Source organism: Rousettus aegyptiacus, unplaced genomic scaffold, assembly GCF_014176215.1.
Source record: "Rousettus aegyptiacus isolate mRouAeg1 unplaced genomic scaffold, mRouAeg1.p scaffold_m13_p_9, whole genome shotgun sequence".
NCBI lineage: Eukaryota > Metazoa > Chordata > Mammalia > Chiroptera > Pteropodidae > Rousettus > Rousettus aegyptiacus.
The window spans coordinates 24978254-25000564 of NW_023416312.1; the positions used below are offsets into that span (position 1 = coordinate 24978254).

Below are 22311 nucleotides of genomic sequence, written 5' to 3' on the forward strand. Positions count from 1 at the left end.
CTATGGAACCACGTCCGAGATGTTTTTTATAATTTGAAACTCTTGTGTTTCCTGTCAATTTTTGTGAGTGAAAGTTGTTCTGTCAATTTATTAAAGTAGACAACACATTCTGGAATTGACAGCCTTTGTAATTTGCTCCTAGCACCACAAAAATCGATCTTTTCTCTCAATACTCAGTAATGTAAACTTCAGACTTGTTCATTTACTTATTCATATATTCATTCACCCATCCATCCATCTATCCATCCATCCATCCATCCATCCATCCATCCATCCATCCATCCAGTAAACAGTTTTTGAGCACCAAATATGTGCCAATATACTGCTCGAAGCTGGGATGCAGAGATGAAAAATACAGTCTATGGGGGTAGGGAGGGAGAAAATAAAAACAAACTTACCATTTCTTGTGAAAGTGTTATGCTAGATGCTGCAAATACTGTTAATGGCCCACCCCATCTTCTTTGAGCCCCCTGTCCTAGCTCACCTGCAGGGGTGAAGTGGGCAGGTGACCACACTACCTCAGCTTCTCAGCCTGAGTATCTGGGTGAAGGCGGGTTAGCAACAGGGTATGGAAGTTGGTGGAGAAACGCCCCAGACTCCCGATCCTCCAATGGGCCAATTTTGAGGGTTGTTCCGCCAGTGTCTCAGGTGACCCCCCAGGTGACCCCTCAGGTGACCCCCATTGCCCACTGTGGTAATCAGCTCATAAACTCATCTTTTATTGGCTTCTCTCTCTGGCTCACTTTCCCCACTCTATCACTTGCGATTCCTGGGGTCACCTCTCAAATAAACCACCTGTACACAAAGTCCTTGTCTCAGGTGTTAAAGAGAAAACTTGTGTTAAAGCCCATGATACTAAACCCAGATTTAATACCTGACCTAATTGTTGTTTTGACCTCTCCCAGAAACATAATCTTAATCAATCAGTCTGGAATTTTCTGTTCAACCAATGAGGTAATCTGTCACATGGGCCCTCTCAATCTCATCCTCTCAATCTCGCTACCCCACCCCCCCACCCCCCCGGAAAGAAGAGGCAGTTTGCGTGATAAAAACTTGCCATTCCTTTCCCCCAAAGATGTCCTGATCTAAAATTAATCTTTTTTGTCTATGACTATGCCACTCTGAACGTGCCCAATCTTGTTTGATCTCGGAAGCTAAGCAGGGTCGGGCCTAGTTAGTACTTGGATGGGAGACCACCTAGGAAGACCGGGTGCTGTAGCCATTTTAAAAAGAATAAAATTAACCTTTTCTTTTGCTAACAGCTCCCTTGCCCTACTCTTTCCATATAAAAACCTTCCTTTTTGTATAAACCTTCTGAGTATGCTTCTAGTTGCTAGATGGCATGCTGCCTGATTCCCAAATAGCTTAGTGAAGCCAATTAGAACTTCAAGTTTACTGGGTCAAATTTTGTTTTTTAATACAGAATTTGCTTTGGAGGTGGGTGCAAACTAAGACAATAGGGATGAGAGTGGAGAGAACTAAAGGAGCACAGAGGATGGCCCTCAACCCAGACCAGGTGGATCATGAAAGTTTCACTAACAAACGTCTTGAGGCAAGTCAGATGAGAAGCCTGAGTTGGTCAGGCAAAGAAGAGGGAGAAAGGGTTGGGTTCCAGCAGAGGGACCAACACGTGGAAAGGTTTGTGGGTTTGAGAAACCATACAGAACTGTAAATAGTTCAGAACACCCAGAATGCAAGGTAGGCAAGTGTGAGAGTTGTCCTGGTGATCTGGCCCGGGTCTTACACACAGCCAGGTGCTGTGAGCCTGTGAGATCCCTTTATGTTGTATTCAACTCTTTTCTCAATTTCGAACTTGCATCATCACTGTGAGCAAACACCCTACTAGCCTCTTTCCCTACTGGCGGCTGCTGGAAAAAAAAAGACGACAGCTAATATTGAAATGCCAACTTTTTACCCAGAGTTTAGAAATCTTTCACAAACATCAAAACAAAACCTCATCTCCACCCTAATGTTGTGAGGGAAAGCAGCAATCAGTTGATCACTTATTCCCGCAGTAAATATTTATGTGGCATGTACTGGGAGTCAGGTGGGTGGGTACATAGCACAAGGAAATGGCAGGTCATCCTCACAGGGAAGTCTCTGAGCCCACTTGCAAGCGGACATTTGCCAGAAAATGAGCCGTAGCATTGATCCTGAGTCGAAGTATATAGTTGAACAGAGGGCAAGTGGCAGAAAGTCAAGCCTCACCTTTTCTACTTTCCTCCCCCTCTCTCCCTCCCTTTTCTTCTTCCTTCCTTTAAAGAAATGTAGTTTTATTCTCTTCAAGTACCCATAAGGGCAGAGCTAATCATGTTCTTCCGTTCGTATTTATTTTTCTGAACAGATAATATGTACACCTTCTTTGTTCTCGAAAAAGAAGGAAGGTAACCTGGAAACAGTCTTCCTCCTTCCTCTGTCCTCTAGTCACTTGGTCCCCTCCCCAAGGACAACCTTTGGGACCAGTTTCTTATCTATCTTCCAGAAATATCGTGTGCATTGACTAACATATCTGATTATATTTTTCTTTTGGCCCCATATAAATAGCAGCATCTTATATACCACCTGAACTTTACGTTTTTACCAAAAAATAATTCCTGGAGCTCTTTTTATATCAGTGTATCTGGAGCAGCCTCCTTTTGGGGGCCATACCATCATGTATTTGGCCAGCCTATTATTGATGGATATTTAAGTTGCAGACAGTCTTTTTGTGGTTACAAACAATGCTGCGATGTATATATCATTGTTTGGAGATCATCTTGCACACAAGTGAGTATATCTGTAAGACGAATCCTTAAAGGTAGATTTGCTAGGTTAAAAGGATGAGCAACTTTAATTTTCATAGATATTGCCAATTTGTCCACCATAGAGGTTATACCTATTTACATGATAATTAGCAATAAATTAATGCAGCAGTTTCTCTACACCCTTTTAAATACAGTACATTAGTTTTCTATGGCTGTATAATAGATTACCACAAACTCAGTGGCTTAAAGCAAACCCATTTATTAGCTTACAATTCTATAGGTCAGAAGTCTGTCATGGCATGGCTGGATACTCTGCTCAGGATATCACAAGGTTAAAATTAAGGTGTCAGCAAGGCCGAGCTCTTGTTTGGAGATGCTGATGAAATACCTGCTTCCAAGCTTGTTTCTGTTATTGGCAGAATTCAGTTCCTTATGGTTGTTGTACTAATGTCTGCTTTTCTTTTCTAGCTGTCAGCTGGGGGCTGCTCCCAGCCGCTAGAGGCTTCCTACATTCTTTGCCACATGGCCCTTTTCATTTTTAAGTGAATCAAATTCTTCTTGTGCTTCTCTGACTTCCCAGTCTGCAATCTCTATACCTAGAATTAAAGGGGCTGTGTGATTAGGTCATGCCCACTCAGATCATCTTAAGGTCACCTTCGCAGCAACACCTAGATTAGTATATGAGTGAATAACTGGGAGAAGGTGCCTGTATACCATGGGGTGGAAATCGGGGACCTCATCTTAGAATTCTTCCTGCCTCACACCAAGTTATCAAACTTTTTGATCTTCGTTAATTCGAGAGATGAAAATGGAATTTATCAGATATTTCTCTTACTATGCTGCAAATCTTTTAATTATTCAACATCCATTTTTATTGCGTTGTTTTGTGTGTGTGTGTGTATGTGTGTGTGAATGATACTTGCTTATGTCCTTTGCCCCTTTTTCTACTGGATTCCTGGTCTTTTTCTTTTATTAGAAGAGCTCTTTATGTGTTAAGGATATTTCCTACTATAATGACTTTATTTGTCTTATTTATTTTACCTGGAATCCCACCCTCCTTCTTGCAGCCTCCTGAAACGTTATTCATTACTTACAGCCCAGGTCAAACTCACATTGCCCAGAGGGCCGCATCTGACCATATCAGTGCCTGGTCATTGACTCCTCTTGACTCTTTTTTTGTGCTGTGCTATGCTTCATGATTGTTGATTACTCTTAGCCCCCCAGCTGGGATGTTGAGTTTCTTTATGGCAGAGATCCAAAGAAAGAAATTCAAGTATAAGACTAAGCATGTGATATGCACAAAACTAGTAAAGTTTTGCCTTGAACTTTGTCTCCACATTTCCTATGTTCGTTATAAACACTCGTCACCATCCACCTCAAATAGCCTTGTCTTTGTAATTTCTACCCATTTTTTATGATTATTAAATGATATTAGAGCATGTTAATGAGTAATCTCTCATGTAATCATTCATTTTTGGTTAGTTTGTTTCTCTTTGACATAATTTAATTAGTGAAATTTGTCTCCAAATCTGTAACATTTTCTATTTTATTTGGTTTGAAATCAATTTAAGATTTTACCAGAGAATACATCTTCATTTTTTAAAGTCAAATGGAACCGAAAAGCTCATAATCAGGGCAATCACCCTGCCTTCCGCTTTCCCTACCTCTTTCACTTCTCTTCCAAAGCAGATACTTTTAGCCCTATTCTCTCTTTCAGCTGATACATACCTATATATTTCTAATTAGTGCACTTAAATCACTATATTTTACTTTTTAAGTTTAGACATGATCGATGACTTCCTATCATAGCGATGAAGACTGGACCTTTTCACATAACCTGATCCCATTTTCCCCCTCCCTTTATTCCCCCAAAAGGGTTATTTTATATTTTTTGGTTAAAACAAGTTAGCAGTTATATTACTATGACCATGCAAATGCTCACTGCTGAACGAGATCATGCTGCACGGTCACATTTCCTTTCTTACTCTACAGTTCTATAAATGTGGGTATGTCAGTAAGGATGCTTTAAACTTCAGGTAAGAGAAAACCCATCTTACTAACAATGAGTTAAACCATAAGGCTCTTTCTTGCTTTCTTAGTGAGTGTGAAGTGGGCAGACCAAGGGTAGATTCAGAGGGTTGGCAATGTCATCAGAACTCAGTTCCTCTCTTCTTTCTACTCTGCTATCCTGTATCCTGTTCTCATATTCAGTTTTGCTCTTAATAGTCACAAGCTGGTTGACACGTTTTCAAGAGTTATATTTTCACACTATATTATTTGATAAGAGAAGACAACTCTCCTCCTATGCTTCTCTCTTTTATTTTGATTGGGAAAGAATGCAGGTAATTCCTTTCCTAAAACTCCAAGTAGACTTCCTTCTATATTTCTTGGGTCGGAACTAGGTCACATGACTCTCCGCTACAAGGGAATCTGGGAAAGCAAGTATGTGGCATTTTTACCCTATGTTATAGAAAAGGAGGTTGAGAATCTGTAGCCAACCAACAGCGCACGCCTGTTAGGATGTTTTTCTGCAAATGATAAGATCATACTGGCTGGAACATCGATTGGTGAGTCTACATGTCCTTGTTTGAAGAACTCAGCAGTTCTTGGCCTGTCTCTGAGTAATTTGTTTGAATACTTAGGAGAGGTTTTACAGTTTCAATGGTCAATTACTTTTCATTTCTTTTTGTATTATTTTTTACTAGTTTCAAGTAAACAGTACATTGGTTATACATTTATATATTTTATAAAATGATCCCCCTAATTGCTTCTTCTCTCCTCTGGTTTTCCACCTAGCCAATATATGAACGCTAACTGTATTACTCATGTCATGCTCACCATCCCTGTGACTATCTATCAACTACTAATTTGTACTTCTTTAACCTTTCGCCTAATTCTCCCAGCCCCCCAGCCCTCCTCCCCTCTGTCCATCACCAAATTGTCCTCTATATTTGTGAGTATGTTTTTCATTAGTTTGTTCTTTTTGTCCCTTAGATTCCACATGTAAGTGAAATCATACGGTATTTATCTTTCTGTCTGACTTATTTCACTCAGCATAATAACCCTCTAGGTCCATCCATGTCATTGCAAATGGTATCAATAGTCAATTACTTTTTAGATCCCTCAAACTAGATAACCAATAAAACAATCTCACTTCCCTAGAATTAGAAGGACCAGTATTCTTGTTTTTTTTCTTGTCGAATATCTTTAGGTACATTCCACTATTCCTGATTTGGAGTGTGTTCCTTTTGACTACTCTTCTAATTGAGAAATAATAGAAAGATGAGGCTACACTGTGATATAGAAGTAAGAGGGGTTTTAAAAAGTTTCCATGCATTTTCAGATTATCCTAGATTTTCCCTATTAAAATTAGAATAATCATAAAATATTTTAGTAATGATAGAAACATTATGATCAAAGATGAAACTATCAAAGAGATAAAGTCTCACCCAATACCACTAGTTAATTCTTATGAGGCTTTGGAATACAACTTTTCCACAATTGTTACACTTTTTCTTGGTACCGGTGAATATGTCGGTTTTAACTATGTGAAAATTCATGTTTAGTACAATCTGAAATCATGGCCGTGTTAGGTAATGAGGTGATCCTTTTAAAAGAGAACTGTTTGTATGACTATAAAATTATTTTTCATTTTAATAGAATAATTTTATGAAAATTTTCTTTGCAAATACAATAGGAGCTGCAGAACTGGTAGGAAACTGATGGTTCTTTGGGTGTGCTTATGAAGTCAGACTTCCCACTATGAAAAACATTTATGCCGCTTTCCACTGAGTACAAATGGTTCAAGATCAACTTCCTCAAACTCTTCAAACAGCCTGGAACTGTTGACAAATTTAGCCCAACTTATTCAGGCATACCCTACCTGGATGCCATGGAGAGTTCCATGGGTTCCCAGGTCTTCAGTTGGTGAGGAGTTGCCCAATGTTTCCTGTTCTCCCACTGAACTTTGCCCTTATGGACTCCAGCTCCTATACTGGATTTTCTCTTTCAGGTCCAGTCCTGTTCTTACCCTTTGGAATCCTCAAATGATCTTGGCTACCTCAGGCCTGGTGCTCATTGTGCTTGACCTTGCCCTCAGATTTCTCTGCTCCACCTGTGTCCTGCAGGTGTCCTGCTCTGGCTCAGTCCCAGGATGAAACTCCCAGCACTGGACTGCCTGGCTACTTTTATCCAGGGCAGAGACATGCCCCATGTTACAGGAACAGGGATGAAATGGTTGTTGGACCCCAAAACCTGTCTTTGGGGAGGTGCACTATTGCCCCCTTGTATATATGTGCCCTGGACAAAGACAAGCATGGACATCTGCTCCTGACCACTGAACATTATAGGGAGCCACCTGCTAGACTTTCTGATGGACCTGCGACATCCCAGTGTCACAGCGAGGTCTGACACATCACTACCAGCACCTGACAGACCTCTATCTGCCCTGTTTATCAAAGAGCCTTACCACCTCCGCAGGCCACTCTCTACCTGATTTCCAATTGAGGCTACAGTTTTTCATAATGATAGCCTTCGCTGAGCTCTTTTATATGTGCCAAGCGCTGCACTAAGTGTGTCACAGTGATTATTTCCTTAAGACTAGTTACAACCTTGGGAGGTAGGTACTATGTTCAGCCCATTTCACAGATGATGCAACTGAAGCTTCCAGAGTTCCTGTCATTGGGCAACAGTTACCGCAGCTTTCCAGTTCATGCCCTACAGCTAGACTGAATAACTCACGTGGCCCCACACTAACTCATCATCTGGGTAACAGGTAATCTGGAAATTTTCCTTCCTCTATCCAGAACATTTCATTTCTTGGTCACTAGAGCTTTCATTCCTACTGTCCCTGAGCCACACCATAATGTCAACTGCCTATCAATATCTAGCAAGACTTCTTGTCTCAGTAGGACATAGGACAGTCCCTATCAGATTTAGGGGTGGCCAATAGGGTAACCTACAATTTGGGAAAGAGGGGTATATGGCATGGACTGACAGACATTGGACTCCAAGGGACACAATCAGAGAAAACAACCCAAGACTCTCCCTCACCCCCATCACTGCTTCAGCTTTCCCTGTTGAAAATGTGAAGTCCACTTTCTTGGCCCATGCAAGCTCACAGGCTTTCTCATTTCCATGGAATTCCACTATCAGTGACCCCTATCCAGGCAATCAACAGCATCTTTACCACTCCCTGTATGGTCTGGCTCATCAAGAGCCTACTGCATTCCTTCCTGTGTTAGATTTACATCGCTGATGTAACAAATTACCAGAAACTTAGCGACTTAAAACAACATCGGATCATCTTACAGTTTGGAAGGTCAGAGGTCCAAACATCAAGGTATTGGCTGTATTCCTTTAGCAGGCTCCAGGAGAGAATGCATTTCCTTGCCTTTTCCAGCTATAGGCTGCCTGCATTCTTTGGCTCATGGCCTTCAAAGCTTTCAATGTAGAATCTTCCAATCTGTCTCTCTCTTTTTCCCTCTCTGGCCTCATCACATTGCCTTCTCTCACTCTCACCCTCTTAACTCCCTCTTAGAAGGACTCTTCTGATCACATTGGACCTGGATAGATAATCCACATTGATCTCCCCATCCTGAGATCCTTAACTTGATCACGTCTGCAAAGTCCCTTTTGCCACATAAAGTGACATTCACAGGTTTTGGGGATTACCATATCTTCCACCACAAGAGCCCCACTGCTGGAGATGGGAAGCAAGAGAATTCAGGGAGGAGTTACTGGGTTGTAGTAGTGACTCTGGCTAGCTCTAGCTAATACGTACTATAGGAAGAGGAGGTGGGGACAAAGCACCTGAGAAAACCTGCCTTCCTTTTCAGGAAAAGGCATTCCCTCAAATGAATTTGGAGCAGTCTCGATTCTGCCTTTCCCTGCCCAACTGCCTAGGTGGGAGAGGGCAGAGGGGTGGGGGCTGCCCTTAAACCAGGTCATCTTACCATCCCCTATTGAATGGATGACTAGCAAGGAATGTCACCACTTCCACACATATGCCTAGTCCTGTCCTCTCTTTGTCTCCTGACCCCCGGCCTTGCCCCATGTTTCTATCTCTGCTTCTAACTTGGAGACTTGCCTGCTGACCTTACTTTCCCATCCTTGGTCCCAGTGGTTGTTAAAACAGGCCCATCCTCCAGCTCTCTGTACTTCAGTAGAAATCCAGGTACTATCTTTGGTCCCCTGGGGTATCACACTCTGCACTTCAAGGAGGTCAGCATTGCTCAGGGAAGAAGGTCTAGAAATATTCACCACTCTTCTCTTGTTCTTCCCTGGCCCCTTGCTCCAAGGCATTCTGACCAGAATGTGGTGCATACACAGTTTTCTCTCAACAGAACATAGGTCACTGTGAACTCAACTTTGTGAATAATTGTAAAGTGGTGTTTTTATTTTTTTCAGCCTTATGATCTCGAAAAATGCTTAATATTTTAGTTCATTTAGACATTTAGATCCTGGAATTTAAGGGAAAATGATAATTTGTAATGACAAGCAAATAGACTATTTAAAATCAGGACTGCCCCAGAATAACCAGAACATATGATCAACATCTGGAAAACATCTACATAAATGGTGTGGCCACAACAAATACCAGAGAATTGGAAATTTTAAGAACTAAACCGAGGGTTTCTGGGTCCTAAGAACAACAAAATGAAGTCCTTGTGGATTATATAGAAAAACGATATTACAGGGGAGAGTAAAAAAAACCCAACCATTTTTACTATAATTAAACACAGACACAGCAAACTAGTGTACGACTTAATGAATTATTTTAAGCCGAACATCCTTGTAACCACCATCCAGATCAGGAAATAGAACTTTGTCAGACATCCTAGAAATCCCTTCATATTTTCCCATCCATTTCCCATCCAAATCATAGCTCCCTCCCTCCTTTATAAGTAACTGTGATCTTTACTTCTACGCTAATCACAAAAAAACAATAGTTTTTATCACCCAATTGTGCATGCTTACATACCATAGTTTAGCCTGCCCTTCAGAAACTTAACTATTTTCTAAGTCGCTTTTAACCTATTTTCCCCCTTCTATCCTTTTCTTTTCCTTACAATTTATCTGTTGAAGGGCCTGAGCTGTTTTGTCCTGTAGAGTTTCCTGTAGTTTGGGCATTGCCCATTCATACTCTTGGCTCTGTTCACCATGTTCTTTTGCCCTTCATCAGAGGAGATTTGGGCTGTGGAAGGAAGGAATGGCAAACGTGACCACCTCACCAGCTCATCCATGATCTTTTCCCAGACATCTTGTGAATGGGGCTGGTGCATATGCTGCTCCTTATGCCTGTGGTGGCACTTTCTTCCTCAGCCTAGTTCATTGGGCTCCCAGTTTCCCTCATGGAACTCCCTCTCAGTGCCCAATCCTAGGGCTAGGGGATCTCACACACAGCCACAGTCTCCTGGCTTCATTCCCAGTTCTGGCTGGTTTCAGTGAGGTCGTGGGGGAAACAGCCAACTTCTCTTCACAAAGGATACTGTAGAACCTGCCTGGGATAGGGCCTATCTTCTAGCAAAACAGCATTGCAGCAGGTCAGGCAATCTCTGTCAGTGGTAATGCCTCTGGCAATCAGCTTCAAAAGTGAGCCTGTGTCCCATGAAGCACAGGTGATTACTTAGAAGCATTCTTTGTTGCAGCTCTTTATAGCCCTGTCCTGGGTGGGCCTTTCACATGCGCTGGGCTGCCCCAGGCAGCAAAGGGAGCTCCTAATCCTTGTGCCACATACCACAAGAATCTGTAGAGATTGCATGGTTACCTACACCTTGGGATCCAGTGGTCAGTGCTTGCATAGCCCTGAGTCCTGAGCTTTGCCCTTCTCAGGACAGCTACTCATGTGACCACTGTTCAGGCTCCAGGGAAATACTTCTGTCTAGTGTTCGCCCTGTGTTCTCAAAACCGAAGACATTATTTATGGATGTCATGAAGGTTTATGGAGTGTGCCTCCTCTGATTTTGGAGATGGCCACTACTTGGGAGAGTGAGGAGGATTTGAGCTGCAGAAGGTTTAAGTGAAGGAAAAGACAGATTAACTTGTCAAACCCTTCCTTCCAGATACCATGAATACAAGAGATTCACATGAAACCAAGTATCATTTCCCACTGATGATGGGTGTCCCTATTATTGCTTTTCTGTGTTCCGAATTATGGTTCTGGAGGTAGGCTAAGAAACACTATGAGGCAATAAAAAATTCATATTACTCTTAAATTTATACATATGTATGATATACATACAAACAGACACATTCACACTTATAATATGCAGGAAGCAAGTTATCAGTTCTCTACAATGGAACCCAGATGGACGTTGACCACTAATGATGCAAAAAGTTATATATTTAGAAAAACATTTAACAAAACATTTAATTAAAATTTCAAATTAATAAAATCTCAGCATGATTTAAATAATATGGACTTTAAATTCTGATGTATACATTTAAAATCATTAGACATGTGATATGGGGCCCTGTAAATGTGGGGGCCGGGTCAGACCTCATCCTTGGGCTCCAAGCTGTACAGCAGCTCAGAGCAATGTCACAGCTGCCCTCATTAATTGAAAACTGCTTTCTTTAAAGCTCCAGGCTTGAGCCATTCTCCTTTGAGAATGCCACTATTTCTTTTTTTTTCCTTTTTGTCTCTATTTTTAATATTTCAATTATAAACACAGATTACTTGATTAATTGCAATCTTAAAAACCTTCAACTGTTTGTGGCAGCCTGGAGTAATAAGACATCAGGATTTCTTCTCTTCATATTTTTGGTTGCTTCCAAATTCTCTACTTTTCTAAATCTTCAAATTTTCCGAATTACTTTTATAATCTGAAAAAAAAATTATAATGAAAAAAAAAATCTGGCAAACTTTTGTTGCTGAGCAGGATATAACTTTTCTTGATCAGAAATCTGATTCATATAAACCCTGATAAATTTTAAAAGAATCGATTCAGCCATTCAGTGACTATTGACCGAGCACCTACAACACGCCAGGCACCATTCTGGGAGCTCAGGGTATAGCAGCAAAGCTTTCACTTTCTGAAATAAAGCATTTAAAGTTCTCTCCTAAAAAATCCCACAGAGAACTGTAGGATAAAGCCAAGTGGATGATAGTTGAGGATGAGGAGAGGTAGGAACAGGAGGTAACCTTAGCTCTGAATTGATTTGGGATTCATTTATTTTGTCTTATACGTAAGTCTTGCTACCTATGAAATGATTTCAATATTCTGTACACAAGCTTATGCAACAAACCCTATTTTAAATAGATAATTAGTAGTTATTATAATGAAATAGAGTTATTTTGAGATGGTTTTTGTGACATACAAATACTTATGTTTAAAGATACATTTTAAAAAGCCTCAATGAGAATGATTAATAATTGTAATCAGCCTCATCATGGAGTCACAGGGTAGAAGACCATCAGTCACCTCTGTAGGTTTTGTAATAGTCACTGATTTCAGTTTCTTGCTCAAAGGAATAGCAGAGAGAGTTCTATAATCTTCTGCAGTATGGGTGGGGAAAAGGTGTTATGGGGCACACTCTGATGAAGCCGGAGTTGCCAGCTGCTGAAAGGGGCAGGCAGGGTGGAGACACTCAACTAACCGGAAGAACAAAGTTCAGTTCAGGCCTCATACCCCTTCCCCGCCAGCTGCTAAGCCCCTAGCCTGGGTGTTCAAAACTTGGATATTTCGTAAATTAGTCCCAAACTGAAGAGAGAAGTTCACTTCCGTTGGAGGGTGGAAAACGGTGTCCCAAGTCAGGTTGGGGTTAGGGACTATAGAAGGAATCGCTCCACTCTGTCCTTATTTGGTAGTAAGAAAGGAAACAGGGAAGGCCTCAATGAGGGGCTCTTTGCTTCTTACCTGAAGGTTTTAGGTGTGGTGTGGCTAAACCAGCATTGTTGTTTTCCTGATTGACATTTAACGTTAGCCGTGATGGAACTTCTTACAAGAGCACTGTTGTTTCCTCATGTTTGTAGAACTGGAGGAAAACTTGTAAAATTTTCTCTTGCCGAAGTTCTGAATGGTTCTTTGCTTCAACAATTGATTTTGATCTGACCAGTATCATCCTTAGATCTTGGCGAGAGGGGCCTTACCCTATGCCCCACATTTCAAAGACCCTCACAGGTCACAAAATACATTTATTAACACATGGGCTGAGGATTGGCTGGTCAGCATTGGCACAGCCTGGGCTGTGACCTTGAACATCCACTCCCATTACTGATGGTATGTTCAGGCATGCCGTGTCCTTCAAACAAAAGGTAACCATGGTCGCATGCTGTGGAGATTTGTGGGTTGTGCTGCTGAAGACACCAGAGGTGAAGAGCATTTCAGAGAGTGAGTAGTTGGGTTTGAAGACTGAAGTACTCCATAAGAGAAAAGCATTTGTCAACTCCTTTCTCTTAGAACACGTGAATAAAAGCAGTTCCCCTAGTGGTTCTGAGTGTCCATTTTCTTGATTCTCTTAGAATCCCAATTTATGGTTCTGAAGGTTCTTATTCATTATTATTATTATTTTTTAACCCTTGGTTGACCCCACAGATTTCAAGGACCTTGTCAGCTTACAGTCCCTTATTTTTGTATTTTTTACACCTACAGCACATGGTCTTCCTAGGTGGTCTCCCATCCAAGTACTAACCATGCCCGACCCTGCTTAGCTTCCAAGATCAGATGAGATCAGGCTTATTCAGAGTGGCATGGCTGTAGACAGGTTCTTATTCATTAAAGTAATTTTCACAACATAGCAGCTGAGGAACATTGGCAAAATATTGTTCAATATTTAAGAACATATAACAATATACAAAACAATTTATATTACTCTTAATTTGGTACATATATGTAGGTCTTCACCAAATGTGTGAAATATGATGCCAGTTTTTTTTATTAGTTTCAAGTATACAGTACATTGGTTAGACCCTTATATAGTTTTGATGCCAGTTTTTTATATTGTTTTAGTGTTACAAAATATTTAATAAGAATTAATCAAATTTTCAAAAACTTAAACAGCCTTTATTTAAATAATTTGGGTAAAAATTAGATACCTGTTGATTATATTTGTCATTAATTAAATATATTTTTATTGTGGTAAAATATACATAAAATTTGACACCTTAATTATTTTTAACTGTACATTTCAGTGGTAGTAAGTACATTTATATTGCTGTGCAACCATCATCACTCTCTCTCTCCAGAGCTCTTTTCATCTTGCAAAACCGAAACTCTGTACCGATTAAACACTAACTTTCCATTCCTCCCCTGCCCCAGCCTTTGGCAATCAACGTCTTTAATTTTAATACAAAATTTTGAATATTTTAGAAGAAAAAAATTTTTGAAATATATACAGATGCTTTGAAATTTTGATTTTTACCACCTACTTCAATTAAAAAATATGATGTAAATATATTTAAAATGTGTACGATTTTAATGTAAATTACATCTTGTAAGAAAATAAAGATATATATTGGCGTTTGCACTGGTTCTTGGTGCAAAGATCCCAAAACCCTTGTAATCTCCTAAGTGATAACACTAGGAGCATCTTTTGTTCTAATATTTGGTCTTTGACCCCAGTACTCTTGTCCTGAACTGTTTTGGGTGGCCAGATTTAGCAAATAAAAATACAGAAGCCAAGTAAAATTTGAATTTCAGATAAACAAATATATTTTTTAGGACGATCATGTTTTATGAAATTTTTGAAATATGCCAAAACCTATGCAGTGTTTACCTGAAATTTAAATTTACTGGACAGCCATCCTCTACTTTATCTGGTAACTCTATGTGAATTCTTCAAATGTAAGGAGACTTGCCCACAACGACTCTAAACCACTGTGAATTTTTACTGTAATTCAACTTTGTGTAATCTGCTAAGGATTTAAAAACACTTTTCTTATTGTGAAGTAAAAAAAAAAAAAAACAGAAAAGTGCCCAAAACTTACACGTGTGATCTAACAAATGTTTATAAAGTGAACTCCTATGTCAACAGCACCCAGATCAAGAACTAGGACATTGCTTCCACACTTGAAGCTTCTAGGTATTCTACCCAATTATAGTCCTCTCTGTCCTCAAGAAATAATGCCTCTCCTGACTTTTATAGTAATTATTTTCTTGCTTTTCCTTAAAATTTGACTATTCATATGTGTATTCTAAAACAATAAGGTTTAGCTTTTTTCAGCTGCCACCAAGCCATAGGCATCTTTTGGGACAACTGGCACAAGTGCTGCAAGACTAGGGGCAAGAGAAAGCCCTCCCACAAGAAGCAAAAATATGTGCCAGGACGCTCCGCTGCCAATGCTAAGATTGACCCCTGCCATGTACACACAGTCCGAGTGCAGGGAAGCAGCAAGTACCACACCTTGGGTCTGAACGTGGGGAAATTCTCCTGGGGCCCCAAGTGTTGTATGCGCAAAATAAGGATTATTGATGCTGTCTACAATGCATGCAACAACAAACTGGTCCACACAAAGACCCTAGTAAATAATTGTATCACGCTCATTGATAGTACACACCAGACGGACAGTCGTATGAGTGTCACTATGCACTCACTGCCCCTGGGCTGCAAGAAGGGGCCAAGCTGACTCCGGAGGAAGAAGAGATTTTAAACAAAAAAAATGATCAAAGAAAATTCAGAAGAAATATGATGAAAGAAAAAAGAATGCCAAAATCAGCAGTCTTCTAGAGCAGTGGTCCCTGACCTTTTTGGCAGCAGGGACTGGTGCTCCTATGAGAATCTAATGCCTGATGATCTGAGGTGGACCTGAGGCGGTGATGCTGGCACTGGGGAGTGGCTATAAATACAGATGAAGCTTCACTCACAAGCCTCCTGCTGTGTGGCCCAGTTCCTAACAGGCCACGGACTGGTGCCGGTTCGTGGCTCTGGGTTGGGGACCCCTGAGTTAGAAGAGCAGTTCCAGCAAGGCAAGCTTCTTGCATGCATGCTTCAACACTAGGCCAACGTGGCTGAGAAGATGGCTATGTGCAAGAGGGCAAGGAGCTAGAGTTCATCTGAGGAAAATCAAGGCCCGGAAAGGCAAATAAATCCCCCTCCTTCCTATCTTAGCTTATGTAATAAAAGTGTTTATTTTTCTGTAAAAAAAAAAAAATAATATATATATATATATATATATTGTGTGTGTGTGTGTGTGTGTGTGTGCTATGCCTATGTTTGAACTTTAGAGAAATTAATTATACTGTATGCATTTTCATGTGTGTGTGTGTGGGGGGGTACCAAACGTTCTATGCTCTGGCATGTAGTTCTAGTTGGTTCACTCTCACTGTAATATTCACAAATATTACATAATTTATTTACCTTTTCTGCTGTTGATGAAGAGTTGGGGTGTCTCTAGTTTGGAGCACTTATATACTTTTTAAAGTTTAAGCCAGGAAGTGGTGTCCTTTTTATATATATGTTAGAATATACAGTTTCATCCCCCTCTTGCTTCTTTTCCTTAAATTTAGGTATCACAAGTTTTTAGTTTGTGGATTTCTGAAGTTCTCATTCCTAGGAAAAAGGGAATACAAAGTAGCTATCCTCAGTTTTCTTGATCTTTTTATCTTGCCAGTTTTGTGGTTATTCCATCAGCTCAACTTGGTCCACCTATAATTATAAGGTTTGTGTTCAGGAAACAAGACTTAAAAGGGAGGCAGAAACAGCTCCCACTGACCCAGATCAATTTTTTCCAAGTGAAATATCTGTAATTAGGCCAGTCGTGATATTTTCCTGGAGAAATAATTGAGTGAATTTGGAAAAAGAGTTTTAAGGATGTGTCTGGGGAGGGGGTGAGGAGTAAGGGGAGGCAGATGAAATGCAAAATGTATGAGTTTGGTTCAATGTTTATCTACTCCTTTCTGTAAGAAATGAATTTTTGGTAACACCAACCTATCCTTTGAAGAAAGGGAGCTCCTCCAAGAGTAAAGGAATATAAAAGCTTTAGAAATAAACATGGGTGATCTAAAAAATAATTTTTGTTGGGAAAAAAAAGCCTTTAAAAACAAGTTTTCAAACCCAGAATCCACAAAACAAAAAAATGGGTAGTTTAATTATATAAAATTTAAAATGTCTGTGCAAACAAAAATACCATAACAGAAGATAAAAGATTAATAGAGACTCTCCCAAAATATATTTGGAATACAGATGGCATACTGTCAACTAATTTCCTGAATATACAAAAAGATCAATGAGAACAAAGACCAGTATCCCAACAGAAAATGGGCAAAGGTCAGGAAAAGGTAATTTACAGAAAAAAAAATATAAATGGCTACTAAGCATGTGTTAAGATGTTCATTGTGAGAAAAAAGAATGAGGCTGGAGGCATTACTCTGCCCGACTTCAAATTATACTACAAAGTGACAGTAATCAAAACAGCATGGTATTGGCAGAAAAACAAACACACTGACCTGTGGAACAGACTTGACAGTCCAGAAGTAAACTCATATTTATATGTGCAAATAATTTTTAACAAAAAAGCCAAAATATACAATGGAGAAAGGAAAGCCTCTTAAATAAATAGTGCTGGAAAAATGGGTAAAAGAATGAAACTAGACTATTGTCTGTCTCTGCACACCAAAATTAACTCAAAATAGATTAAGGACTTGAATATAAGACCTGAAACAATAAAATGCATAGAAGAAAACATGAGAACTAAACTCAAGGTCCTTAAAGACAAGACAAAGGAAGTAAAAGCAAAAATAAACGAGTGGGACTACATCAAACTAAGAAGCTTCTGCTCAGCAAAAGAAACTGTCAACAAGGTAAAGAGACAACCATCCAAATGGGAAAATGTATTTGCAAGCAACGCCTCCAATAAGGGCCTAATATCCACAATATACAAATAATTTATATAATTCAAGAACAACAACAGAACAAACGATCCAATCAAAAAATGGACAGAGGACCTGAACAGACACTTCTCCCTAAAGGACATACGAATGGCCAAGAAATATATAAAAATGCTCAACATCGCTAGCTATTAGGGAAAAGCAAATCAAAACCACATTGAGATACCATCTCACACCTGTTAGAATAACTATAATCAACAGGACAAGTAATAATATATTGGAGAGGATGTGTAGAAATAGGAACTCTCATACACTATTGGTGGGACTGCAAATTGGTACAGCCACTATGAAAAACAGCATGGAGATTCCTCAAAAAACTAAGAATTGATCTATCCTATGATCCAGCAATTCCTCTACTGGGTATTTACCCCAAAGACTTGAAAACCTACATCTGAAAAGATATTTGCACACTGATGTTCATAGCAGCATTATTCATAGTGGCCAGGACATGAAAGCAACTGAAGTATCCTACGATAGATGATTGGCTAAAGAAGCTTTGGTACATATATACAATGGGATATTATTCAGCCATAAGAAGAGATGAAATACTGCCATTTGCGAGAACATGGATGAACCTTGAAATAATCATGCCAAGTGAAATAAGCCAGACAGAAAAAGTTGAAAACCACACGATATCACTTAAATGTGGGATATAAACCTAAAAGCAACAAATGAACAGGACAAACAATGGATTAGTGGTTAGCAGAAGGGAGAGAGGAGGGGGTCGGGGGGAGGGGGGAAAATAAATAAAATGTTTAAAAATTTAAAAAAAATGCTCAATGTAATTCCTACTTAAAGAAATGCAAGTTAAACCAACAATATTATAATAACTAATATTACCCCATAAATTGGATTAAAAAAACAAAAATAATAAAATAAAAATAAAACAATATAGCTTACCTAATGGCCAGAGATTTAAAATTTAGATAGAACCAGGATATGGTAGAAATAGAAATTCTCATTCTATCTTGGTATGCGTGCAAATTAGTAACTCCCTCAGGAAATGATTTCATAATACCTAACAATCTGGCAATATTTAGCATAGTTTAAAGGTACACAAACTCTTTGACTCAGCAATTCTACTTCAAGGAATTTATCCTATAGATATATTGAAACAAACAGGTAAAGGTAAATATGAAAGAATGTTCACTATCACACTGCTTGTATTGTCCAATGATAGGAATTGGTTAAGTAAATTGCAGTCTATCGTTACTGTGGTAGAATGTAGTAGATCTATGAGTACTGAGGTAGAAAGAAGTCTGCGATTATCATTAAAGATGTTTTCAAATGTTCTGCTTCTTTCTTCCCTCCCCACACAGGGTAGAATTGCACTTTCCTACTCTCTTTGAAGATAGGTGTGGTCACAAGGTTTGTGGCCAATGAGATCTGAACAGAAGTGACCTATATCCCTTCTGGGTGAACACTTTACTTGCCGATGCATGACATTCCCTTCTCCCTGCCCCAACGATTGCAGATACAAACGTTGAGACGGGGCCTGGGTCTCCAAGTGACAATGATGAGTTTAGCCCTCTTATCTATTGAGGTTAGACATGTGGTAGGAGTGGGAAAGAAACATTTAAACCCCCAAGATTGTGATTGCTTTTTATTACCTCAATGTATTCTAGCCTGTCACGACCAATACCATTTCCAAGAAAACTGTTAAATGAAAACAAAACAAAACAAAACCTAAGTACAAAAAGAGTGATCTCATTTGTATGTGTGTGTGTGTTTATATGCTTAAGAAACTTCTGGAAGGATTCATGAGAAACTTAATACGGCTTACAATGAAGGTGTTGAAAGGAGGCAGAGATGGGGAAGGCAATTTCTGCTTTTCACATTATAGCCTATACTGTTGGATTAAAAAAGCCCATGAGCACAGTAAGTTTACATTTAAAACTAGCTAATGTTTCCTCAAAAGGATTTCTACAAGAATGTTCATGGAAACCTTATTCATAGTAGCCCCACACTGGAAATAGCCCAGATGTCCATGAGGAATTGATAAAGAAATTCTGCTATAGTCATACAGTGGAATACTTACTGTCCAGCAATGAGAATTAATGAACTATGTTAAATGTAACAACATGGATACTGATACAAATATAACATTGAGCAAAAGGAGCCTCACACATCTGCTTATGTGAAGCATAGAAACTGGAAAGCTAATTTATGGTGTTAGAAGTCAGGATAATGATTATCTAACTGAATGGATGGGATTTGACTGGGAATGGCTACATGGGGGCTCCTAGGGTAAGGGCCACACGGATATGCTCAATTTGTGGAAATTCATGGAGCTGTGTTTTACCATACATGCACATATCATATATTTCTATATAGGTTACACTTCAATAAAAAGTTCTAAGTCAAATCTAGTTGATATAAAGAATTAAGAAATAGAAAGAAGGTGGGGCTTGGCCGAGTAGTGCTAGTGGCACTAGACAGGCTCGGTCGGTGGTGGTGCCCTGTTGGCAACATCTCCTTGCATGCAGGCCTGGGCACATTCATGCCCTGAAGCCAGAAGCCCAGTACCCTTGTGTGAGCCGCTGAATCAAAGCCGAGCAGGCTACATTCCACTCCCAGGCATAATCTCAGGGTCAGCCTTATTGCTTGTGTTTAAAACTCCTGCATGGACATCTGCTGGATCCCTGAGTGGTGATCAGGGCTTTCTAGTGGGGACAGGGTGTCCTTGGCCATGAGCGCAGGAGCCTTGTTCTGTTGCAGGGGAGATGCAGAAACACAAGCTAGAACAGGATCTGCTAGCCTCTTGGCAGTGATGCTTAATTAGCTTCCTGCAGAAGACTTTGTTTTGTTTTTAACATTTAAAAAATCATCTACTTTCAGCAATTTTATTGAGCAAAAAATCAAATGAAAAACAATCGATTCCTATATAGTGTAGTTCAGGAGTCTCACGAGGTTGAAACTACTTTCATAATAACACTAAGACATTGTTTGCCTTTTTCACTGTCATTCTCTTATGAGTGTACAGTGGCATTTTCCAAGGGCTCTGTATGTTTGCTGACACAAAGATTGAAGGGGGAAGCACTTGAAGAAAACAGCTGTCTTCTATTAAGCCATGCATGAGAGATTTGCAAAAATGCAAAACAATGCCACACTTCTGGCTTTTTTTGGGGGGGAACAATAGTTATTTTTCATAGGAGCATTTGATTTATGTTAATATGTGATAGGTTCCTTATCTTATTTTAAACAAATTAACACATATACACTTAAAAATTTCTCAGTTTTAATTTCTAATGCTGTAAATATTAATAGCTATAATCCACACAAACAAAAGTTCCTTGGCGGTCCTCGGTAAGTTTTAACAGTGTAAAGGGGTTCTGAGATCAAATATTTGTGAACCACTGCTAGCTCTATAGTTTTTTTAAAAAACTTCTAATTTTATAAAAACCTTAGATTTATAGAAAAGTTGCAAAACCAGTACAAACTTCCTGTGCATCTCTCACTAAGCTTCCCCTAATGTAAGCATCTTGCATAATGTACATGGTACATTAGCCAAAATGAAGGAACCAAAATGAAGGAACTAAACTATAAACTGTTTAGATTTCTCCAGTTTTTCTACTACCTTCCTAAAAGCACCCACCATCCTACCTTCTAACAGCATAGGAGAATTTTGCCTGCTTTTTTACTTTTTTATTCTACATAAAAGAAATCATACAACTTGTACTCCTTTGTGTCTGGCTTTCCACCCAATGATCTGTTTGTGAGATTCGATAAAAGACTAAATGGAATTTTAAGGGAACATAATCAATCAGGAGGGTCTATGGGAAGAACTAGGGCTTATGGGAGGAGTTTTGGCACTGTACATTATCCAGAGAATGAACAGGAAGAATGAATCTACATGAAGAACTCTATGTTTATAATAAAGTGCTATGGTTCTAACTTGCCCTTCCCTTAACTTCTTTTTTCCATTATATAAATATCCCTCCATCTTGGCACGCAGGACAGTGTGCACATGGCTTGCCATGTCTGCATGCACTAGGTTGCAACCCTTTTTTTAAATTCCAAATAAATCCTTTTTGTTTTTGAAACATCTAGTCAGTCTTATTTTTCAGTTGACAGATTCATTCATTTGTTGCATGTACTTGTAGTTTGTTCATTCTTGTTGCTGTATAGCAGGGGTCAGCAAACTTTTTCTTACAGGACTAGGTAATAAATGCTTTAGGCTTGTTGATGGTTTCTGTCACAACTACTCAACTCTACCTTTGCAGCATGAAAGTTGCCATACATAATATGTAAACGAATGAGCGTGGCTGTGTTCCAATAACAAAAACAGGCAACAGGCCATAGATTGCAGACCCCTGCATATAGTATTCCATTGTGTGAATATCCACAATTGTGCATTCAAGTAGTTTTCACTTTGGGGCTGTTACAAATGGTGCTACTCTGAACATTCAAGTACATGAATTTCTCCTGGGTGTATACCCAAGAGCAGAATAGATTACTGCCAAACAGTTCTTCAATACGATTGTACCAATTTACACTCCCAGCAACAGTATATGAGGGTTCCAGCTATTCTATATTCTCACCAACATTTGGTATTATATTTTCTTTTGAGCCATACTGGTGGGTGTGAAGTGGTGATTCATTATGGTTTTAATTTGTAATTCCCTGGTAATTAATGAAATGGACCAACTTTACATGGGCTTTTGTCAAGTGTGTATTCAGGTCTTTCATCCCTATACACCTATCAATATGTGCCTGTTATTTTTCTTGCTTTTTCACTT

The 22311-nt window shown here is 39.4% G+C and overlaps 3 pseudogenes; 2 read left to right on the plus strand and 1 right to left on the minus strand.

Annotated features, from left to right (window-relative positions):
- The first annotated feature begins 1103 nt into the window (after window positions 1–1103).
- Window positions 1104–1222, plus strand: LOC118608450 (annotated as a pseudogene).
- Window positions 1223–13008: 11786 nt separating this feature from the next.
- LOC107516636 lies at window positions 13009–15772 on the plus strand (annotated as a pseudogene).
- LOC118607957 lies at window positions 13331–13449 on the minus strand (annotated as a pseudogene).
- Window positions 15773–22311: the final 6539 nt, after the last annotated feature.